The sequence below is a fragment of the Carassius carassius genome, chromosome 24 (assembly GCF_963082965.1).
Source record: "Carassius carassius chromosome 24, fCarCar2.1, whole genome shotgun sequence".
In the NCBI taxonomy this organism is placed as follows: domain Eukaryota; kingdom Metazoa; phylum Chordata; class Actinopteri; order Cypriniformes; family Cyprinidae; genus Carassius; species Carassius carassius.
Window position 1 is genome coordinate 22,715,314 of NC_081778.1, and position 22,869 is coordinate 22,738,182.

Sequence of the window (22,869 nt, forward strand, 5' to 3'; positions counted from 1 at the left end):
TGCAGTCTTGACCTTGTACCTGCCAGTAGTACTTATGGGTCCTCTTTAAGTTTGGCTAGTCCTCTTTGAATTTTCATAAATGGAACCTGAGCAATGTTTTCAGCAGAGGTGCTTTTTACCTCCACTAGTCCAAACTGGAATGTTTCAGATGGATCATGCACTCGTCCGTCTGGACTATTTTAAAATTACAGCCACTGAAAACCAAGCACAGGTAGTGGGGGAAAATTTACATCAGGAACACCTGCAGCTATAGGGGGACATTGGTATGAAAGTGGACTGCCAAGAGGTACAACTCTACTTTTGACATGCCCTCAAGTGTGTGTGGCAGCAAAGGCTTGGGATTAATCTGACTTAGTTTTGCACCAGAAGCCAAGACATCAGCATCTGGAAGGGGACCTAAAGACATGAACACAAATTATGAGTCGTGAAGACATTAAGCTATAGCTGTGTGAACACACACACACACAAACAGAGTTGTGAATTACACTCACTGCCTCTGGATGAACTCCCTTAATATAAAGCGAATACTTATAAACCATTATAAATAATGTGGATTTAGCATGGTTTTTATTGCGTGTTATACATAATCATACTCATAAAAGTTACATCCACAAATAAGTAAGTTTTATACGTATAATTGTTATGATTATTTATGAGATGAAACAACAAAGTTTTTCTATATATAATGCATTGTGGTTTTATTATAGTAAAAGTGTAGTAACATGTTTTTTTAGTGTAATGATTAACGTACCATTTGTATAACCACAGTTTTTCTACAAACACCATGGTTAAACTATGGTTAGTGTAGCAAAACCATGGTTAATCTGTGGATACCATGATTTAACTATATCGACCATGTGTTTTATTTATTTTCTTTTTTTTATTTAGTTATTTTTTAATTTTTTTATAGTTTTTGATAGTAAAACCATGTTTATTTTTCGTGAGGGTAATTTTACTACTTAATAAAAAATAAAAATAAAAATTTTTATAATAAAAGCTCGCCAGTTGCAAGCTAAATAACTTTTTAAACGTGCACACAAGACTCGAAAAGCATGTTCTCTTCCCTATATAACTTAATTAGTGTAACATTTGAATAAAACTGTTAAAATATAAAATATCAGACGCTGCTTACCTCCTTTTGCCATCAATCAACCATGATATACCACTTCCTGTGAACGGCGTGCGTGTGACGTCACATGGGGCGGGGCAACGCGATACGATACTCCACCTGAGTCCGTTTCGTCTGATAACTTTTTGTCCGAGATGGTCATTTAATCTTCATTGTTAGAGTTCATCTTAATAATGAATTAAGATTAAAAAAATTCCCACTATTAAAATTACAAACACAAGAGAAACCAAACATACTGGATGCATTCTTTTGCTCATGCACTGATATAAAAGTGCCTTATGGGGGGTGAAAAAAAATTGTTGGATGCCGTTATCAGAACAGTCCAGAATTCCACTTGTCTCTGATATGCTTCATCTCAAATATTATGTTATAGTACAGATGTCCAGCTCTCTGTAATTTTTTAAGAAGGTCACAAGTTAGTAACTCACCCCGAAGGCCTAGGTTCTCCAATACTTCACATTCAAAACCTAGCCTTTGTGTGTTAGCCATCCTAAGGAATGCTCTTAAGACTTAAATCACAAGGTTGACTGTAGCTCTAGGAAAAAATAAATTAAATGACAGAGTCTGAAAGACTACACTAAACAATAGGAAGGTAACAAGGGCTGAGAGATTTTCAGGGTCTTTCAGATAATTGCTCTGTTGTATTGTATAGCACTTTAAAAAACTATAAACCAGATAAATAAACACTTGTTGTTCTGTGCAATTGTTTGTATTTCCACAATTCTGCAAATGGTTTTTCTTTTTTAACAGGCAAAGAAGAAGAGTAATCAAATGTATATTTTTTTTGTTAGTTTGTTTTTTGCTACAAAACGTAATATGGCTTTCGTCAACAAACTCAATTTTACATTTTGTATTTGAAGGTGATGACCAACTTCTTTGAAATCTCTTTAATTTCTCTGTATGTTCTGGTTCAGGCCCACCCTCCTTGCCCTCCAAAGCACTGCCACAAGAGAGACGAGCAAATGTGCAAATGAGCCCTTCGGCTCACAACTGCCAAAATAACAACAACAACAACAAAAAGAAAGAATTAAATGAGGAAGATGAAACAAGGGGAGACAAGGAAGGAGTACAAGATGAAGCAAGATGAAATAGAGACCTGCCGCTGAGCTCAAGGACGCAGCGCACGACTGTGTAATTAGAAATGTACACAGACGATTTAGATGCAGGGATGTGATTAGGGAAAGCATCTTAATCAGCTCACTTCTAAGAGCTCCTTATGGATGGGAGGGGGACATACTCTCAGAGAGCAAGACTGAAACCATCCACTCAGTTAAAAAGATTGAAGAAGTAAGGGAGATACCAGGAAAGAGAGGGAGAGACTTGAAAAACAGAGGTGGAGAGCAGGAAAAGATTGGTGACAAAGATATTGAGAGCTGTGACAGGATGAAGACAGAGAAAGAGATAGAAAAAGTAAAAATGGAAACATCAATAATGGCAACAGTGAACCATTTTCAGAAAACAACTGCCAAGAGTCAATTAAGGGTGAAGTGATGCAAAATGAAAAATATCTGTTAGATTAAACAAAATAAAATGTAAATAAAATAATAACTACACACATATATATATATATATATATTGTTTGACCCTGGACCACAAAACCAGTCTTAAGTCGCTGGGGTATATTTTCTAGCAATAGCCCCAAAAAAAAAAACATATGGGTCGAAGTTACTGATTTTTCTTTTATGCAAATAAATCATTAGGATATTAAGTAAAAACATTTTCCATGAAGATATTTTGTAAATTTCCTACCATAAATATATAAAAACTTAATTTTTGATTAGTAATATGCATTGCTAAGAATTCATTTGGATAATTTCAAAGGCTATTTTCTCAGTATTTTAATTTTTTTGCACCCTCAGATTCCAGATTTTCAAATAGCTGTATCTCTGCCAGAAATTGTCATAATAAACCAAATACATCAATGGAAAGTTTATTTATTCAGGTTTCAGATGATGTATAAATCTCAGTTTAAAAAAAAATGACACTTAAGACTGGTTTTGTGGTCCAGGGTCACATATATATATAATGTGTTTTAATTTATTTTTTAAAAACTAATAAAAAATTTTTTTTAATTATTATACAAATTAGAAATTATTAAAAATAAATTAACTGTAAATACTTTATATTTGTATGAAAATTCTAAATAATAATTATGCGTAAAATATTTTTAAAAAATAGTGTTTTTTAATAATTATTATAAAAATAATAAAAAACAATTACCTTAATAAAAGATTTTAATCTGAAAGTTTTCTTGAAGAAATTCTTAATTTCGGGGGGTGGGGGAACAAAATGTAATTTATGAAACTAGTTTACTGAACAAATATGAACAAATACAAACCATTTTGTATTAGCAACAAGATCTAGAAAATTTGCTTTGATGTGAATTACTTATTTTAAGTAAAAAATAAATAAATAAATAAAGAAGTGTGACTGACTGAATCAGTCTGACTACATCAGGTTAGGTTACACCAATGAAAGCAATGATGGGTCAGATCAGCTAGAAATAGCTAACAGCACATCACTTTTTACAGTTTATGCAAGGTCATTTGAATGTGTACATAGTACTGTGGAAGTGAGTAAGAGACACTATCTCATACTATATGTGATCTCTAAAAAAATCTATAATTTTTCCATTATCAAAAAAAAAAAACAACAGGTTCAAGTGCAAACAATGCTTTTAGACTAGTAGCCTTGACATCTTGTGTAATGAAAAGCTTTGATAAGTATATGGTGTCCATTTTAAGGGTCGTAGTACAGAAGAACCAGTTAATACGGTTACTAATTTTATCACTAAACATCTGGAAAATACAAAAGCCTATGCACGGTTATTATTATTTTATACTTTTCACATTGTATACTAATGAGTTCAAGTTGTAAACAGAAGTATTTCATTGTGAAATTCTCAGGTGATACAGCTGTACTTAGTCCTTTTGTGTGAGAATTTTGATCCATCAGTATATTTTTCAGAGGTTTCAAGACTTGTAGAGTGGTGTGAATTAAATAATCTTATTTTTATTTATAATAAAAATACAGAAGAGGTGATTTTGACACCAGTAGGTGATCATACATTATACATGAAACATGGCTAAAATTGACTCCAGGGAAAGGGTAATATCAGACCCCTGGGTCACTGACACACTGACACAATCTTAGATGGCACACTGTTACCCTCTGGAAGACGGTACAAACTGCCAATGTACAGGTATAATCTTTTTTTTGTTGTTTTTGTAGGTCAATATAAATAAACATTGAGTCCAAAAAAAATAAAAAAATAAATCCCTTTGGGGACAATAAAGTGTATTTCATTTCATAAATAGTTGACAATGGAGTTAACCGCAGACAGGAGAGGTACAGAGGACAAACAGAAAGCAGAGAGATGCTAATGTCACTGAAATGTGCCCACTCATCCACCTCTCTTAGTTAGAGAGAGAACAGATCTGCTCATAAGACACAAATTAGAAAGACATACACAAAGAGTCCACCAATGAGTGTGGGCATTTAAAAAATCATTCCCTCCATCCCTCTCTTTCTCCTCCTCACCAGCCATGTTATTGATCACCTTTAATCTCTGTTTTCAGCACTGTCAAAACTACCATTTAGGGCCTCCCCAGGGCCGAGCAGCCATCAATGACACCCCTGCCCCATAAATCATTACCAAGCTTGTGAGGTTCTGCTGTCCAGGGGCCTCACATTCAGGGGCAAAATCCAGCCGATCTCCCCTCAAGACGCCACCAGGGGTCAGAGGTCATCCTGTCAACCCTGTGCCAGGTGCTCCCTTGGCGTACTGGTGGCACTCGTTTGATTTTTAAATTAAAAAAAAGGTCAGGAAGATTGTCCTCTTGCTCTTTGCACTACGCAAGTGACACTTTCACACCGTTAACACTCCTAATCGGGCTCACGCGTTCGACAGGGGAGGCAAGTGGTGTCAGAGGTGACAGCTCCAAATACTTCTGGAATAATCTATAAGTTTAGGTCAAATTAAGGTCTGGACCATGTTGGTTTCAGGGAAATAAGATGATTCGCTAAAAGATACCATCAAATTTAGGAGACAGAGGTTTTAAGTCCCAGCTAATTTTTATCACTGTGGAAGTCTGTGTGAGGTAAAAACATTGTTTACTGTCTTTATTTGAACAATCCTGATATCAATACTTAAAACCCCAAGAATGGCATTTTACTGTATAAGTGGCTGCATGAAAACGCATTTGTACAGCAAAATAAACATCCAATTATCCAATTCACGAACAAGTGAGTTGGTTCTTTTTTATTGAATCAAAAACATACAGCGCAAACCGAAAAAGGATGTCTCTTATTATCTGGATATTTTAATCTTTTAATAATTTTAATAATTAGTTTAAAATTTGAATTAATCTGAAACTGCCTTTTATAGTTTATAGCATTAGCAGAGAGAATTTATATGTAAACAAAATTATTGTTATAACTGAAACATACCTAAAAGAATCAGAATCAAATCGATTCAGAATTGTAATAGGATCAAGAGCTTGTGTTTTAGAATTGGAAATCTATATTGTTAAAATAAAATATGTTTTCATGAAAATATGTATTTGAAAAATAACAAAATTTTTACAAATAGTTTTAAAGTTTGAATAAATATATAATTGCAAAAACAACCTTTAAAAAAATGAATGTTCAATCTTAACATTTTTGTCAGATAACAAAATGTGTGGTAAATTAACTGCTATTAATATCATTAAATGTGAATGATCTTCATTCATTTACACCAAAGAAACAAATAATAAAGTGTCATATCAGGTAGAAATAGTAAATCTCTTTTTGTAGTAAATTCTGTGCCCAATATAGGTACAGTGCACAGTTAAATGAAGTTCCATTATTATATGTGAGAATGCATATAGATCCCCATTTGCAGATCATTTTGCAAGATAGAGGTAGTTACCTTGAAGATCTTGTCTTGAAGATTTCGGTAGCACTTTATTTTACAATCATGTTCCTCATGTACATACTATGTACTTATTATAGTAATTACAATAACTATGTAATAACTAGGTACTAACCCTGAACCTACCCCTAAACCTAACCCAAGTTAGTAGTTACTAGTATTACCAGGACCTTCTTAGATAAATACATTGTAAATACACTATAAGAACATGTAAGTACACGTACTTTAAAATAAAGTGCAACCAAGATTTCTTTCTCAGTCCAAAACACAATCAGATTCTCTCAGTCAGACTGAGAAAAATCTGTTACTCCCAACCCAACTCCAAACACTCTCATTTTCTAGCTGGAAGGTTTTGTTTTCCAAAACATGAATGATGAACTGATATAGGTGACAGCTGGATGTGAAGGAGCTCGGCATCCTCTCAGGAGGAAAGCCTCATCCCCCTCGTCTCTCCCCACACTGGAGGTGAAATGGAGAGGATTCATTGATTTAGCGCCTTTTTCGCTATGCTTGGTCTCAACAATTAAATATTGGCCCTGGGCCCTCTGTTACCATTAGCGTACAATGCCGTGTTAATTTGGGCCACTCCGGTCTCGTGTTTGTGTTTAGGCAAGGCCATGACAGCATTACTGATGTGTTAAAAAGTTAGCCTGACTAAAATTCCTCTCCATGTTCTGAGGGCCAGGGGGCAATTGATTGTTGTGCTACAAGTTGGCAAGTAGGGAAAGGAAAGAGAGTAAATAAGGGATCTCAAAAGCTTACTGGGTTTAGTATTTCCAGAAAAAGAAAGAAGGGACGACGTGCAAGAAGTTGAACACATGAAAGAAGAAAAAGCAAAAAAAAAAAAAAAAAGGCAAGTTCGCATTTTAAGTTTGTATATGCCAGGAGGAATAGTTTAGTGGGGTGGGTTTAACAGCTTTCATATCTTTCTTTCCCTCTATCTGTCTATGTCGCTTCCCCTCCCTCAAGCCGTCAATTAGTGGGCCCAAACTTCTGAGGGCCAGGCTTTTTCTCAAATGTGCCTTTGTTGCAGTGACATTGACTCTCTCTCCCAGCAAAACGTTTGAAGGTTAGGATAAGACACTGTCCAGGTAATCCATGGGTGCTCTCTGGGGTGCTGGTCTATGCCTCCCAGGATGAAAAGTATGTTGAGGAAGCAAGCTAAAGGGCCTTTCAATTGCACCAGGCTGCTCACACACAAGAGTACCTTGGCTTGGGGCCAGTATTTGTGCACTCACAGAGTGCTTCAAGTTGTCTTCAAAGAGCTATTGAATGCTGGAGTGTCCAGCTGTGTATACTGGACTGAAGAGTCAGTGGAGACGTGCTTGTCATCTCCACAATATTAATCTGAGAAATGGCTAGTTAAGCTCATAGTGCATCAACGCAACAATTTGCATCATGCAGCTAAGGCAATTTGTTGTGGTGTTCAGAGTCGGACTTTCATCTACATTCTAGAACACCTTTAGGACCACATCCATCACAGTCTCTGCTTCACACACCCCCTACACCCTGCTGGGGGACCGATGGCATAACTCAAGCCTGACATGACTGTCGATGTAGCCTCTCTAGAACCCACTGCACTCATTTGGGCAGGTCCAGCAAGCTCCTGTCCTCCACCTGCCCCCCACCACCCTCCAACCTATTCTCCAGCTCCATCCATCAATCCTGCCACGCTCAGCAGATGAGTGGCTTGTGTGCAAAATGCCAGGAAACCCCAAAAGGGACCAGTTGGTGGAGAGTGACAATTGTGGTGGCCTTTTGAAAGAGCAGGTTGCCTATAGAGTAAGATGTCCTGTGTTCTTTTCGGTCAAGATTTAGTATTTAACCGACATTAATAATGGAAAAAAAGAAGAATGTGTTGAGAAGTCTCACCACTGAATGCATTCATAATCTAGTCTGGTGCTTCAGAATGTGAGAAGGCTCTGACAATGGCACAGTTGTATTCATGGCCCGCCGTTATTAATTATGTATGTTTCGATTGCTGGACAACAACAAAACATGTGCATGGCATTATCACTAACAATAACATTGACTATCGCTCCTACACAGTGTTGGTCTGAAAGTCTGTCTCTGTCTCTGGGTTCTGTCCAAACAGACTGGATGCAAAAAGCCCACTTTTTAACATAAACTGATGATGATTTCCCTGCTGAAAAACGATTAAACCAGTCAAAGCAGTTTGCTGGTCTTTAATGGTTTAAGCTGGTCTTCAGAGTCTGAAAACTAAAACAAAATCATTTAAAGAATTAACTATAGCAGCCCAAAAAATAAAATCATAAAAAAACAGTAAAAAATTAAATGATCAAAAATGTATAATATTAATAATAATTTATACAAAAATCTGGCCTAGTTGGTTTTCAGCTGGTTTATCTAAAAAGTGCACAAAACCCCATAAAACTCACCAGCAGACCAGCATGGTCTAACAGCAAAAGGGTTTATGAATTACAGCAAACACATTAATGGGTTTATCAGAATCAGATCTGAACTGAATTGTTTACAGCCCATTTCTACATAAGGTACTTTTCAGGGTTCAAGGGTGAATGGCCCACCCACGTCACTACATGGTGAGGAGACACCCAGGAATGTTGAAGGTCACTGCCACGCAAGACCATATCTCTAAACCCCACAGGATGCACACCCCTGCCCTGTAAAACCCCCATCACTAGCCCATAACCCCTCCTGCCCTGCAATACACTCGGTCCTGAGCATATGCTCCCGAGAGCCTGTGAGCCCCCTGCGTTTGTCACTAAAATTTTGCGTCATAGCCACCATACAAAAGCAACCCAGTGTCTGCGTGAGCATGCAAGCGTGTGCCCGGGTGCAGATGTCCCGCAGCAGTGCCGTGTCAATGCGTCTGTTGTGAACGCGGCAGGGAAATGCGTCGGAGGCCTGGCCTACACAGTGGCTGACATCTGAATGGATGGAATTCAAGATGGCAACTCTGACGAGCTGAGCATGCAGATGCAAAACAATACCCCTCTCTTTCTTCCCCCCTGCTCGCTTTCTCGGTTTCTCTCACAGTGGCTTTTCATTATTCTTTCATCCCTTTCTCTCTACTCGCCGGAGTCCCATGTGGCACTTTCATTGTGATGGAGACCTCTATCCGGGGATCTTTGGTGCGCACGGATACCAGGCTTTACCCCAGCAGACTCAGGCTTATTACTACAGAGAGGCCTTCAGATGTGTGTTAAATCACAGGGCTGGCTCATAGATTTTTTATGATGAAGTGGGTACGGCTTTGGGAGTGAAGAATGGCTCAACAGGGTAGTGTACCTCCTCTGATTTTCCTCTGTGCTGTTCCATGCACTCGGTTTTGCTACCCTGTGAGCTTCGGCACACTGTCAAACACAGTGTATATATTTTAAAGAGAAATGTTGCAGGATAGAAATAAATGTGTCATAACCATGCCCCGTTCAATGAAACAGTACAGAGGGGAGAGTGCTACCCTTAGGCGGCGAATGATTGATTGCAAACGATCTTTCTATGATTGATCTATTGATTATGTGTCTGGCAGCCCTCAACCTGTTAACAGGAGACATATGGCATCACTCTGGGGACATTAGGAAGGCATACCGCAGCCCATAATGCACCCCTTCCGTTTGCCCTATAGTCTCCCAGCAGGTGAAAAGGAATGTGGAGAAGAAACAATAGAAAGTACAGTATAAGTACAGTGCATCAAGATTCACATTATAAAAACTCATTTCCCAGCATGATCTGAATGATTCATTTGAATGAATCTCATGTTGCCCTCGGAGCACGTGTTTACATCAAACCAAACAAGGTTCGTGGCTAAAGATTAATGTATGATCCAAAGGGCCCACTGTGGATCACTGACACCATAATGGGGGGTTTTCAGTGCATGTGTCTTTTCCCACAATTAGCAAACAATGTAATTAGTGTAAAGCAAAGTAGTTTAAAAGTAAAGGGTCTCTGGAGAACGCAACCGTAGACTGAGGCTGAAAGCCAGCCTGTTTCATAAAGCTTCTTTGAAAATATATTAGAAGGGATCTGTGCTATATAATTTCAATATCTAAAACAGAAACTGGTGGGTTCAGATAATTATAATTAAGAGGAATGAAAAAACATGAATTCTTATCAAACCGATATAAATCACACTGATGCTGATAAAAGTCAATGTCCAGGTGAGTATTGCAAAACACTTTTGCTGCTATTGAGGTGGGATACGGGTAAGGTTAGGGACAGGTTTGGTGGTAAGGGTGGGTTAAGGTGTAATTTTGAATGTACTCAAAACAAGGTTTCTGTCTGTCATTTCATATGAACTGTATGGGTGGGTCAACAGTTTCATTATAAATGTAATTGCATGCAGATATCTACATAGAGATTAATATAAGTACAATGTAAAAACATGTATGTACACAATAAGTGCATTGTACCAAATGATTAATTTAAATATAAGTACATAATGCAATTAACTGAATAATTTCAATAACTGAATGCTCTCGGAGGTTTACATTTTTGTTTATCATCAATGAACTTATATGCCATTACAGGGTTTTTTAATTACCTTCTTTTATTTCTTTTTTTTTTTTTTTATAGCAGTTTACACCCAATAAAATATTTTTGAGCTTGACATAACTAGAAAAATTTACATTTCATTGCAAATGTGTCACATAAAAAGCTTATTATTTTAAGCCATATTGCAGTCCCTTTGGAACAGTGCTGAAGGCCCTGGACCCCTGGCTGAGAACAACAGCAATAAACCCTCAAACTTTACCTTTTTTTTTCAAAACTTTCAAACAAAATGTCAAGCCAACATTTAAAGTGTTTCTTGACAAGCATTCCATTAAAATATTCAGTTATGTAAATATCAATTAATTCAATTAAATTATTTTTAATAGTACTTCCTTGCATTTAAATTTGAATTTTTATGCATATTTCCTTTCTCAGTTTAGTTTCAATTCAAATTCGGGGATTAAATTGGAATTTAAAAGGTATTCTCATTTCATTTCTGAATGGTGTATTCTCTGTATAATTGTAAACAAATAACTTAGTACGAAAATATGCAAGAAAAGAGAAGGAAGGAGAGAGACAGTGAAAGAGTAAGAGTGAGAGAATAAAAGAGAGCAATCAGCTCTTTGCGAAGCAGTCTCTTTGTTCCCAGGGATCCCAGTGGTGGGTGGATAGCCCCAGATGAGAGAGAAACATTATCTCTCAGAATAAAGCCAGTGCACTGGTTCCAGAAGCCGCACTGGCACAATTCACCCTGTCCTCTAGGTAATCTCTGAGTGGCCCTTGTCTCATGGGAACAAAGTGGCTTCTTGTTAGAGAAAAGTGTTCGAAGATCAACCAGTCTTGCTGCAGACATGCTGCAGGACTACCACTGTTCAAGGGTGGCCACGTGTTGGCTATTCCACACCCACAAAGGACCTCTTCATCTCAAAATTTAGAGTCTCATAAAAACATTATTGTCCAGCATCGGGGATCATTTGTCCACTTCACAAAAGAATCAAAAACCAAAGCATTGACCCCTCTGGTCTTTCGGGGGGCATTTTTAAAATTCCGACCCCCTCCCTGCCACTCTTATGCCCACACTGACGTCCCAACAGTGCTCCTACGCAGCCAAAGTCACCATGAAGGTATTTCAAAGGTTGAATGGTCAAGGCCGCCACCATAGAGGCCATAATGTTTTGGCCCTTGTTTTGCCATCAAACAGAGGAGGCTCTGTTGGGTGACTGCGTCCATCTACTGTGTTTTAAATACTGTATCTTTCGGTCATTCTTATGGTTCCTAAATGCATGTTTTTGTCCCTTGTTGGTTCACCATCTTCTCCTTTCAAACATAGCCATGAATCAACGGGGCCGACTCTCCATCAATAATATTCTAAATATGGCTACTCCACATGGCTCCGCTCATGCACAACGTGTACCTGCCAAGTGCTTGGGCAAGGTCATGTCAGCCTATTAACCATACTGAAACATCACAATTATGGTAATTGGCAACTACTAATGCAACTTTAGGTAGCTTTGCTCCAGGCAATTAATCATAATGGATTAGCCACTAAAGCATAGGGGAGGAAGTGGAGAGGTGCAGGGTCACAGGCTTTAGGCCCATCAACTGGTCAGAGCTTGACCCTGATTGCACTGAGTTCATTTAACTTCATTGCACTCATCTAATTTGCTGACATCATATAGAGGAAACAGAGGCCTCATGCAAAATTTGTTTTCGGGACATTTCGGTTATGACTTTAACATTGCTAGATGGCTAATCATGTCTGGCATATCTAAAGACATGGATTCTGTAAAATGCCTGTCTCAGGTGATACATGTTGCAGCGGGCAAACATGCAAAATATTTACCTTTACCTTATCAGCATTGCATTACCAGCACAAGGTTGTGGGTTCGATTCCCAGGGAACACATGTTAGATAAAAAAAATGCTAGCCTGAATGCACTGTAAGTCATTTTGGATAAAAGCGTCTGCTAAATGCATACATTTAATTTAATTTAATTTAATTTAATTTAATCTACAATTTAAAGGTTTGGGGTCAGTAAGATCTAAAAACAATAATAAATTAATACTATTTTTATTATTGTTATTCAGAAAAGACACATTAAAGTTTTCTATTTTATTTTAAAGTGACTGTAAAGACATGCTAGATAAATTTTCTAATAAATGTTGATCTTCTGCACTTCTGAACTTTCTGTTTATCAAGGAAAATTTAAAAAATCTTTTAACAAAAAAAAAAAAAAAATACAAATTTGAAAAATAAACAATTGTTTTCAACATCACCAGATCAGCATATTAGAAATATTTCTGAAGGATCATGGAGTCACTGGAGTAATGGCTGCTCAAAATTTAGCTTTGTTATCATACGAATAAGTTACATTTTAAAATATATATAAAATATTTAATAATAATGTATCACAATATTACTATTACTTTTTTAAGCAAAAGATGCTTCTTTTAAAAAACATAAAAAATCTTATCAACCACAAATTTTTGAATGGTACTGTATATATATATATATATATATATATATATATATATATATATATATATATATGCATTAATATGTGTGTACATGAATACACTACATAAAGTGCTGCTGTTTTGTTGCAGTTTTTATTTTATTTTATTTTATTTATTTTTCTATCTTGCCTTTTCTTTTATCTTTGACTAAGGTGAGGAAATGCCCATTATAAAACAAATAGTTGGCTGAAAGTGTCATGCTAAGCAGTTGCTAAGAAATTGCACAGTTTGATTGGAAGCAAAGAAAGTGTCATCCCTTTTCGGTACCTACCTCTCCCTATCATTCCACTGTGTAGACCCTCTCCAAGCAGCCCTGACTGTGTCATTCCGGGAGGAGAGTGCATTCTCCTTTCATCCCTTTAGAGGACAAACATCAGCCCCATCTTGCCGCCATCCATATTCATGAGCCTCTTATAAATATCTGATATCAGCCACTCTACAGCTGTTTAGCTCTGAAAGCAACACTCAGCCCATACACACACACACACACACACAGATTTTAACGTAAGCACTTACTAGTCTGTTCATGGGCCCTCATCACCTAGTGTGCCCTGGCGGCCCCAAGATAGCATCAGCTCATTGCCGGGATATCGCTCTCGGCTTAATTAAGGACCAAATGTGACCGCTAAATGAGAAAAGAATCCAAAAGAGCTGCACTTACCTTCCGCATGATAGCACAGCACTTATCTAAAGAGAGAAAGAGACAGTGAGTGCATGATATAGAGATAAAAAAAAGAGATGGCAAGGATATACAGATTTGAGTTAATTGTCACTTCCTCAGCTCACCAAAGCACAGTACAAGGTGACTGCTATATCAATCATGAGTAAATACATTATTTAGTGGTGTCTCGATATAGGCCTGTATAAATATATTTTAATTTAAAAACATTAAATAAATATTGATTATTTCAATAATTATATACCATCCATCCATCCATCTTCTTCCGCTTATCCGGGGCCGGGTCGCGGGGCAGCAGTCTAAGCAGAGAACACCAGACTTCCCTCTCCCTAGACACTTCCTCCAGCTCTTCTGGGGGGACACCGAGGCGTTCCCAGGCCAGCCGGGAGACATAGTCTCTCCAGCGTGTCCTAGGTCTTCCCCGGGGTCTCCTCCCAGTGGGACGCGCCCGGAACACCTTCCCGGGAAGGCGTACAGGAGGCATCCGGAACAGATGCCCGAGCCACCTCAACTGACCCCTCTCTATGTGGAGGAGCAGCGGCTCTACTCTGAGCTCCTCCCGGGTGACTGAGCTTCTCACCCTATCTCTAAGGGATCGCCCAGCCACCCTGCGGAGAAAGCTCATTTCGGCCGCCTGTATCCGGGATCTTGTCCTTTCAGTCATGACCCAAAGCTCATGACCATAGGTGAGAGTAGGAACGTAGATTGACCGGTAAATCGAGAGCTTCGCCTTGCGGCTCAGCTCTTTCTTCACCACGACAGACCGGTACATCGACCGCATTACTGCAGAAGCTGCACCGATCCGTCTGTCAATCTCCCGTTCCATCCTTCCCTCACTCGTGAACAAGACCCCAAGATACTTAAACTCCTCCACTTGGAGGCAGGAACTCTCCACCAACCTGAAGTGGGCAAGCCACCCTTTTCCGACTGAGGACCATGGCCTCGGATTTGGAGGTGCTGATTCTCATCCCAGCCGCTTCACACTCGGCTGCAAACCGCGGGATTGAGGAGATCCTCGAAGTATTCCTTCCACCATCCAACGACATCCCCAGTTGAGGTCAACAGCTCCCCACCTCTACTGTAAACAGCGTTGGTAGGGCACTGCTTCCCTCTCCTGAGGCGCCGGACGGTTTGCCAGAATCTCTTCGAGGCCGACCGATAGTCCTTCTCCATGGCCTCACCGAACTCCTCCCAGGCCTGAGTTTTTGCCTCCCCAACCACCCGGGCTGCAGTCCGCTTGGCCTGCCGGTACCTGTCAGCTGCCTCAGGAGTCCCACAAGCCAACCAGGCCCGATAGGACTCCTTTTTCAGCTTGACGGCATCCCTTACTTCCGGTGTCCACCACCGGGTTCGGGGATTGCCGCCTCAACAGGCACCGGAGACCATACGGCCACAGCTCCGAGCGGCCGCTTCGACAATGGAGGTGGAGAACATGGTCCACTCGGACTCAATATCTCCAGCCTCCCTCGGGATCCGGTCGAAGCTCTGCCGGAGGTGGGAGTTGAAGATCTCTCTGACAGGAGACTCGGCCAAACGTTCCCAGCAGACCCTCACAGTACGTTTGGGTCTGCCGAGTCTGTCCAGCTTCCTCCCCCGCCATCGGATCCAACTCACCACCAGGTGGTGATCAGTTAACAGCTCCGCCCCTCTCTTCACCCGAGTGTCCAAGACATACGGCCGGAGGTCGGATGAAACGACCACAAAGTCGATCATCGACCTACGGCCTAGGGTGTCCTGGTGCCACGTGTACTGATGGACACCCTTATGCTTGAACATGGTGTTCGTTATGGACAAGCTGTAACTAGCACAGAAGTCCAATAACTGAACACCGCTCGGGTTCAGATCAGGGGGGCCGTTCCTCCCAATCACGCCACTCCAGGTGTCACTGTTGTTGCCCACGTGGGCGTTGAAGTCCCCCAGTAAAACGACGGAGTCCCCAGTCGGAGCACTTTCCAGCACCCTTCCCAGAGACTCCAAGAAGGCCGGGTACTTTGCACCGCCGTTCGGCCCGTAGGCACAAACGACAGTGAGAGACCTATCCCCGACCCGAAGGCGCAGGGAAGCGACCCTCTCATTCACCGGGGTAAACTCCAACACATGGCAGCTGAGCTGGGGGGCTATAAGCAAACCCACACCCGCCCGCCGCCTCTCACCATGGGCAACTCCAGAGTGGTGAAGAGTCCATCCTCTCTCGAGGAGTGTGGTTCCAGAGCCCAAGCTGTGCGTAGAGGTGAGCCCGACTATCGCTAGTCGGAACCTCTCAACCTCACGCACAATCTCGGGCTCCTTCCCCGCCAGTGAGGTGATGTTCCACGTCCCTAGAGCTAGTTTCTGTGTCCAGGGATCGGGCTGTCGAGGCCCCCGCCTTCGACTGCCGCCCGATTCTCTACGCACCGGCCCCTTACGGTCCCTCCTGTAGGTGGTGAGCCCACGGGAAGATAATTATATACAATTTAAAAAATATTAATATGATTTGTTGTTTTAATAATAATAATATATTATAATATGTGTGTGTTTTTAATAGATCTATATATAATTCAAATTCAGTGTCTCAAAATCTAAATATATTTCTTATATATAATTTATTAATATATAACAATATGATTTAGAATAACAAATAAATATATAATAAGTAAAGAGAATTATTACACAATATTATAAAGTAATTATAGCTCTCTCATACTTTGGGCCTGAAAAAGGGGTCTCTGTGTCTGTAAAGGTTAAAAAACCTTTTAATACCTAAATTTTACATTAACACCATGTCCCACAACAGAGAATTTTGTTGTCAGATTATCTAACTAAAGGACATTGGATGGGTTGGACTCTTTACTAAATGCTAAACTATGACTTGTTAATGAGGAGGGCACTGTGTTTTCTCAACAAGGCACAAAACAACATTCTGCCTTCCTGAGAAACTGTTCTTTTTTCCCTCAGATAATGCTTCCAGTCATCCTCCAACTCATTAGAAAGGTTAGAATTGCTGATCCAGGCAAGAAAAAATGCACTTTGCTTCGTTTTCCAGAATATCCTTGTTCGTTTCCAAAACAAACAGCAAGAAATTTAAATATTGCTCTTGTGGTGAGTGTGTGTGTGTGTGTGTGTGTGTGTGTGTGTGTGTGTGTGTGTGTGTGTGTGTGTGTGTGTGTGTGTGTGTGTGTGTGTGTGTGTGTGTGTGTGAGGGGGAAGGTTAGAGAGTGAGAGAGAAAGACAGATTGTGAGGTTTAAGATAAGTATCACAGTACCTAGTGGACTGGATGGGTTTAAAGTATTAACATTAGAGAATACAGGATGACGAGAAGCAGAACAAATCACAGGGAGGAAATGATAAGAAAGAGCATACACTTAAAGAAAAGAAACAACAAAGACTGAGGAAAGTTAAGCTCTGTGAACATATACATAAAATAAACGTATAGATATGAGGAGGGAGTTTCCTCTGAGAAAAAATCTGCACGTTGGAGAATGATTGATTTGAAGATACAATAGGCAAAAAAAAATTAAAAGGGCCTATGAGACACCAAGATTTTACAGAGTCTGAGGGGAAAGAAAAGGAGAGTTGGCGGATTTCTTTATCGCTCATTAGCCATGCGCAGTGATCTGGCTTTTCTCCCACACCTCGCGGCTTATTACAGCCCGAGCCCTGCCTGCCAGTGCAGCCCCCCTCGCCACCCTCCTCCCCCGGCCCACACAATCACGTCTGCAATCACAGCCTCTAATTAGGTTAATTAATTTGTATCAGCCCTGGTAGGGACTTGGCTGATGAGGCAGGCGTAAGAGTATAACTGTTTGGACCTCATTAAAATACAAGCAAGAAGATGAGATACAGAGAATGTTGTTGTTTGTTGTACGACAGGACAAGACAGGGTTGTAAAGCATTTCAGATTGGACCCCAAACCCACTACATACCCCCACTGGTTCTCTCTATCCCACCTTGTATTATCCCCTAGGTGACAAGGCTGCCCGTTCAGCCATAGACAGGGATGATATAGTGTAAGTGCTCAGGAAGGGGGGGCCTTTTTGAAACAGAGGCATCACATTACAATCAGCGAGGGCCGCTCATCAGGACACTGACGAACACACTCTGATTAACAGCACGATCTGATTACAGCAATCATACAGAACGTAGGACCAGTCCCATGAGGGAGGGAAAGAGAGAGTGTGCAAGATTTGCTGGGAATGTGTGATAAATATATTGGAATGCTCATTCACTCTGTTCTTAAAATAGGAATAATGGAATTCAGATATAGCAAATATCATAATATAAAAGTATTATTATACAGCTTAATTCAGTACATTTTAAAGATTTAACCCTCACATTCTGCTTGGGTGTCCACAGGGGCCTCAGAAACGTTGATAATTAAGTGCTGATAATTAACATTTTAACAAAGATTCGAAGTGATAACACCAATCACACATACTCTGTGAAAAATGTTACATATGTTTGTGTTCTCGGAGACCCCAGATTTAAAGCAAGAACTTGTTTAAGTGCTAACAATCTCTGGAGACATACTGCCATTTGTTAAGGTAAAATCAACACCAAACAGTAATTTTACTAGTAAATATTTTAATCTGATTTAGTCAGTAGGGATGCACTGATGCTATGTTATGGCTGATAAACGATTATGGTAAATATTAGAATTCTAAATTATTTTGTCTAAATAAATGCAGTTTAAAACACTAAACCTCAAATGTATTATTTTAAATGCTACAAGTGAATTTAAGCATCACAGAGTTATAATGTACATTCCGAAAAATTTATACTTATTTCGAGATTTGCTAATAATAATAGTCTGACATATCGTAATAAGCCGATAATAATTTTCATCCTATGGCTGATAACCGATTATGGTCAATATTAAAAGTCTACACTATTTTGTCCAAATCAACACAGTTAAAACATTAAAAACAAATCTTTTTGAATGCTACAAGTGAATTTAGGCGCCACAGCATTATAATGTACAGTATGAAAAATATATGGTTATTTTGAGATTTGCTAATGATCATATTTAAGTGTTATTAAATTATTAGTGTTTTTTAAAAATTAGACTTAACTGAGCATAAGATGATGGCAAAGGTAATATTAATGCAAGTAAAAATGAGGAAATAGAAATGGGTATGCGCAATATGAACTGATTTTTTTATTTTAAAAAAAAAGAAGAAGAGGAAGAAGAAGAAAAGAGAAGAATAGCATTTTAAAAAGAACTCTAATACTGGCTGATAACCAATATGGTACAGCTATATTGCGCATCCCTTCCAGTCATCATGTGGTTTAAAGTGTTCAAGCGTCATAGAAACATATTACAATAATTTTAAAGTGAAAATTCCTCTCATTATTTTTTTACATGTCAATGGGATCTTTGGGATAGGGTCAGCTTCAATAGGGAAAACTAAAGGGAATATACTCATAAGATTTAAAATGTATAAAACTTGATATTTTAAAGAACATTGGCGTTCAAACAACATTGTACCTAGTAAAAAAGCAAGAACATCGGAAAGCAATGCAGGTTTAAAACAAGATGATGGGGAGTAAATAATTGCAATTTCTTTTTTTGGCTGAACTAAGTTTTTGAAGTAATGGTGGAGAGCAGTTTACAAAAACCTACAGGGAGACACAATGGTGTAGCAAACAACAATAAGGTGCATCCATTGACGGGCCATCATAGGCCATAAAGCCAGACTGTTGTTTTATAAGGCTGAGAGAAGCAGAGTGTGGAGGTATACGCAGCGATAGACAGACAATGACACCTGGTTGCCTGCAGTCAAGGACAGATCCAGTAGTTAAAGTGTAATGAACACATCCCCCAGGCACACAGCTGCCAGTGGGAGAGTGATGGACTAACGGTAATACCCAGGCAGATGGGTGCGCACCACGCCTTGTCCTGTCCTCTCACCCACAGCGGGTCCCCCCCATGGGCCCCCATGTCTGGGGAGCAGAGGGGGAAACGAGCTCCACTGGGGAGGAGGCCTTAGCGTGATTTAGACTCCCATGCAAATTTAATCAATTCAAGTGCCTCTTCCAAACAGGCTCATGGCTAATTAGTGACAATTTAAAGGGGTCTCTGTGAGCCCACCTCACACACACATACACGCACACTCGCATGCAGTGAGAGTTATAAAGATTTTCCTTCAGTCGCTTTCCCTCTGGCACAGAGACAAACCCCCACCCCTCGAGCTCTCACTACAATCTGCTACTTCAAAAGCCGCGTGACAAAGTGTGGTGCTACTCAATGGGGCAGATATAAGAACCTCAGTCATTTTTTTCTCCACACAACCCACCGATTCTACTGTTCACCCACCCAGTTACCCTGAACCGTAATTGGCAAATCGATTAGTGCTGTTCTTAACCTCACTCATGAAAGGAGACTTTGAGGTACAGCAGAGAAGAGGCAGCTAAGGGCTTGACATCCAGCGGGCTCAGGTGCTGTAATAACAGTCAAGGCCATCATACTCTAGTCAAAACTACTGAGTCACCAATGCTGTTTTAAACAGAGAGTGATTAAGAAATGGCCTTAATTCCAGTGTTTCACAAAGCTCAATTCACTATACAGCTGTGAAAAGCTCTTGCGTTAATTGCCTACAAAATAATGATTTCATATTATTCATTATATATTATATGCATCTGAAATTACAGTTTAATCCATGGAAATTGTTACAGTGTGATCTATTTTCATGCAAAAAGTCAAGAAATAGGGAGATACTTATCAGCAATAAGCAAATTACTCTGCTATGAAATGCTTCTTCCCACTCACTTACATACTGAGGGGCTCCAACAGCATTTACAACTCATTTTATTAGCGCCATTCAGAATCACTTAATATTAATTACTCAGGAGTCAGGTTGAGACATTATCCCAAGTACACATCTTAATGATTTCACTAATCATTTCACTGAACCACCAAAAAAAAAAAAAAAAAAAAAAAAAGAGCAAAAGCACTGAGGCTCAGCATAGACTTCACATACCATCCCATCAAATGAGCCTATTTAAAACTATTGTCAACTCAACACTCCTATCCCAAACCCTTAACAAACGGCTCAAGAGCTCCATGAGGGCCACAGGAGGCCTCTTTTACATTTCCTAATTACGGGACAATGTGGAGGATTTTGACCAATATCTTTTAGATCTAGGGGTCACTATCAACACTGCGCTGGTAGACCTGCAGCCATGACCCCATGCAAAAGCTGATGTGAATGAAAGACAGGCTTCAGTAAGAACAGTGGCTTTCTGTGTAATGACAGACAGAAGTAGAGCGGAACTGCGCACATGGCTGCATGACCCACCACTCCAAACTGAGGCGGTCGCAGTGACGACTGCTCGACCACATGACGCACACACACTGCCAGTGACTTCTTTTGGCAAATACAGAAGGTCAATATTTATATGTCACATGGAGCTGCTTTGTAAATATCACCACACTTGGACATGTATCCACATGTCACTATGAACACTGGCTTGTAATTCCTTATATATATATATGTGTGTGTATAAAGAATAGCATGTAAGAATTAAAAATTTTGAGTGTATTACAGTACAGCAGCAGTATGCACGCAGCATTCATTACAAACAGCTTTTCCTGTGGTCAGCGTGGGCACAGACAGACTCCTGGCCTTCTCCTCCTGAACACAGTGACATTTACCTGTTCCTGATTCAACCCTCTTCTTTCCCAGGAGAGAGTAATGGATGGGGCCTGTTTATGAAGCCGCTGCCACCTGAATGATCAATCAAGTCACGCAGAGACGTGTGGGCCTTAAAAGTGGGCCATTTAATGTTCTGACAAAATTAACTTATGCTTTAAATAGGGTCTCTGTAGGACCTTTTTTAAGACCTGAACACATATAATTAATACCATATGAACGGGGTAGGGCAATGTGACGGTTTCATCGGGCGCACGCGCCTGGCCCTAAGTTAACTTCCGGTCTGTGTTGTGTATATCGGTCTGGCTGCGGTGCCTTCTACAAACGCAGTTAAAATCAAGGTGATGAGTAGACTGAAGTTGGGCTCAGGTGGTTGTGCTGTGTGATGTGTTTCCCATACATTTATTTATTTTTGGAGACTCGCCACGATTTTAAAACTGATCGATTTTCAAAAAAGGCTTCCTTGAATAAACACGAGTAACGTACTGCACGTTTAATAATAATTCCTTACATTTATATGTTTAAATATCAAAACGAGGCACAGGTGCTTTTATATCACTATTTCTGAAGGAAGACTTGCATGTTATATGCCTGATAACGCAGCTTTTGTGAGCGTAGCTCTGCTTTGTTTACAGCTGTTACTGGGGAAACCTCTATTTCTCGTGCTCGGAAATAATTAATTTACATTTTCATTAAGTCCACCTGATTTACGCAGCAAACATATTTTGTTTGTTATCTAAAAAAATATTTACTCTAGAGGGACTTGGCTGTTGTTATTGATTATATTTGGAAGTCTACCTGGAAGTTAAGTTAGGGCCACAAAAGCGCTCATGCGCAGTAACGTTTGTTTATGTTGTTGCCGTTGAAACCATAGACATAGAAGTTATTTATATGTCTATGGTTGAAACCGTCCATAGTGCCATATAAAGTAACATAAAATTACTGTAAAAATCATAATTTACAGTTCAGTTACAAAAACAAAGTTTAATAAAATGATAAACTTTACATGCCAGCCATTTAAAGTCAAAAGTAGTAATATATTAATTTAAACATTTTTTTTTGGGGGGGGGGGGGGGGGGTAGCAAAAACAGGAAATATGGGGTCTAAAACTTAATCTCGTAATATTAATTATTAATTACTTTTAACTGTTGTATCAAATCACATTTGTAATAATGCTTGCTTTTTGAGAAAAAAACGGAACTGCGTGCAATAAACACATGCGTGTTTGCAGGGTAAAAACATGGGTCGATTTTAGCATTCTTCTGAACTCTGAACAAAACAAGTTGTATTGAAAATGCTCATTCATTCTGCCAGCAGGTGGAGCGTTTAGTAGAGTATAACCGTTTCCCTGGTAACAGCAGAACACAATAGCACAGCACTGGACTTTGAATGTGTGCAGCCCTCATGTTTATGCAATAAAATCATAACATCAGCCTTTTGAAGTTTAATCGTCACATTCAGCCACAATTCTGGTATTTCGTACCCACATTTAAGACCTCTTGAAATCATGATTAAGTGTACGATTTAAGAC

The 22,869-nt window shown here is 39.6% G+C and overlaps 1 protein-coding gene across 1 annotated transcript in view; it reads right to left on the minus strand.

Moving 5' to 3' along the window:
- The window catches only part of LOC132103207 (protein dopey-1-like), a 430,292-nt gene that overhangs the window by 354,631 nt on the left and 52,792 nt on the right, over nt 1-22,869 (minus strand). The gene's annotated exons all lie outside the window — the stretch shown is intronic.